The sequence below is a fragment of the Tachysurus vachellii genome, chromosome 19 (assembly GCF_030014155.1).
Source record: "Tachysurus vachellii isolate PV-2020 chromosome 19, HZAU_Pvac_v1, whole genome shotgun sequence".
NCBI lineage: Eukaryota > Metazoa > Chordata > Actinopteri > Siluriformes > Bagridae > Tachysurus > Tachysurus vachellii.
Window position 1 is genome coordinate 90,001 of NC_083478.1, and position 2,500 is coordinate 92,500.

At 34.6% G+C, this 2,500-nt stretch overlaps 1 protein-coding gene across 6 annotated transcripts in view; it reads right to left on the bottom strand.

Moving 5' to 3' along the window:
• The window catches only part of hdac7a (histone deacetylase 7a), a 48,214-nt gene that overhangs the window by 22,206 nt on the left and 23,508 nt on the right, over positions 1–2,500 (bottom strand). The gene's annotated exons all lie outside the window — the stretch shown is intronic.

Sequence of the window (2,500 nt, forward strand, 5' to 3'; positions counted from 1 at the left end):
TAATTACTTTTTTTTGTATTATATTTCTTATGTTCTGTTTGTAATGTCAATTGTTAAAAGCGCAAATAAATGTTAATTGAACTGAATTGATGAAGGACTTTACATTGTTTCATGTTTCTAAAAGAAATATATTTCATTGTTCAATATAGATAGATATATAAATAATAAATTATATAAATTATTATTTTATATATATATAAAACATTATTATATAAAATAATAGTTTATTATTAAAAATTTATATTGGGGATAAATGTTAGAGATAAATAGTAAATTAATTTTAAACTTTCCCTAAAGCTGCTTTGAGACAATGTTCACTGTACCAATAAATTTCATATACACAGGTGCGTTTCAATAAATTAGAATGTATGGAAAAGTTCATTTATTTCAGTAATTCAACTCAACACCAGCAGATGACATTGTACCCAAAATCATCACAGACTGTGGAAATTTTACACTGGACTTCAAGCAACTTGGGCTTTGAGCTTCTCCACCCTACCTCCAGACTCTAGAACCTTGGTTCCAAATGAAATACAAAACTTGCTCTCATCTGAAAAGAGGACTTTAGACCACACATCAGTTCAGTTCTTGTTCTCCTGAGCCAAGCTAAGACGCCTCTGATGTTGTCTGTGGTTCAGGAGAGGCTTAACAAGAGGAACACAACTGTAGCCAAATTCCTTGACACGTCTGTGTGTGGTGGCTCTTGATGCCTTGACCCCAGCCTCAGTCCAGTCCTTGTGAAGTTCACCCAAATTTTTGAATGGATTTTTCTTGACAAACCTCTCAAGGCTGCGGTTCTCTCGGTTGGTTGCGCATCTTTTTCTTCCACACTTTTTCCTTCCACTCAACTTTTTGTTAACATGCTTGGATACAGAACTCTGTGAACTTCATTAAGTCCTTGTGAAGGGTGTCAATGATTGTCTTCTGGACAACTGACAGATCAACTGTCTTCCCCATGATTGTGTACATAGAGAAACAAACTGAGAGACCATTTTGTTGGCTCAGGAAAACTTTGCCGGTGTTTTGAGTTGATTAGCTGATTGTCATGTCGCCATATTCTAATTATTTGAGATAGTGAATTGGTGTTTTTGTTAAAGTACCAAAGACTTAAACTACTTCAGTCTTTCAAAAACAGTTTCACTATTTGAGTTAAATTACTGAAATAAATAAACTTTTCCACAACATTCTAATTTATTGAGATGCACCTGTATGTACAGTCATGTGAAAAAATTAGAACAACCCACAAAAGTCTGCTCACAGTTATGTTGAAAAGTTTGAATACAATAAAAGAAATTGTTAAATATTGCCATTTATTTGGAAAATATGACTTATTTAAGGATTGTGCTCAGGTGAAGTCATTAATTATCACAGTTGTTTGACTCCTTGTTAAACCCTTATGATGACTGAAATCACCTAAACAACCCTGAGCAAAAGTTTACATCCCCTTGAATATTTGGCCACATTATAAACACAGGTCGACACACAGAGCTTTAAATGTCTATTAAAGGGACGTTTCCACACCTGGGACTCATTGTAATTGTAATTAGTGTCTGTACATAAATATTCATTGAGTTTCTCACTGGCTGGTACTTGGCTGATACTGCACCATGGGGAAGACAAAAGAACTGCTAATGGACCTGCAGAAGAAAGTAAAGGAATAAAGCAGGAAAAGGATATAAAAAGATCTCAACACTTTAAAATGCCAGTCAGTGCTGTTCAGTCTCTGATGAAGAGGAGGGAAATAAGAGTTTTGTCTTATCACTCATGTTTTCTTCAAAAAATGGTTCACATCTAGCAAATTGTCCCAAGGTGTGCAAACTTTCGAGCACAGCTGTTAAACATATGAACATTTTATCATTTTAACAATATTGAAAGATTCAAGTAAAAAAAACTAAACAAATAAAACCAAAGAAAAGTCTTTTTTTAAATTTATCTGTAAAATGTACATTTAAAAAATATAGAAAAAGTAATGACACCCCTCTGTATTATTTGTACTTAAAATGTATAAAATGACCTGCAGGTGTTTCACATCAGGTGTAAATTATTAGAACACTCTTACAGAGCATTGTGAAGAACATTTGTCTTATTTAAACCTCAGATAGTTCGTTTGGTTTGCTCTTAATTGTCGATCCAAAGAGCTCTCTGAGGCCTTCAGTAAGGAGATTGTTGATGTTTATGTGTCTGGTCAGGAATATAAAAAGTTCTCAAAAGAATTTATAATCAACCTTTAACACAGTCGGAAATCATTTACAAGTGGAGAACATTTAAAACAGCTGCCACATGGACAGGTCAGGACGTCAAAGCAAATTCACCCCAAGAGCAGACCACAAGATGCTTAAAGACCCTCCAAGAACCCTAAAATATCATCACAGGACCTACAGAAAGCTCCTGCTACAGTGGACGTCTGAACAACTTAAATGATCATGGGAGGTGTTGTAATGAACACAGAACAGAGCGGACCCAAACGCAGGATAGCTAAAACAAACGGTTTAATAACAGA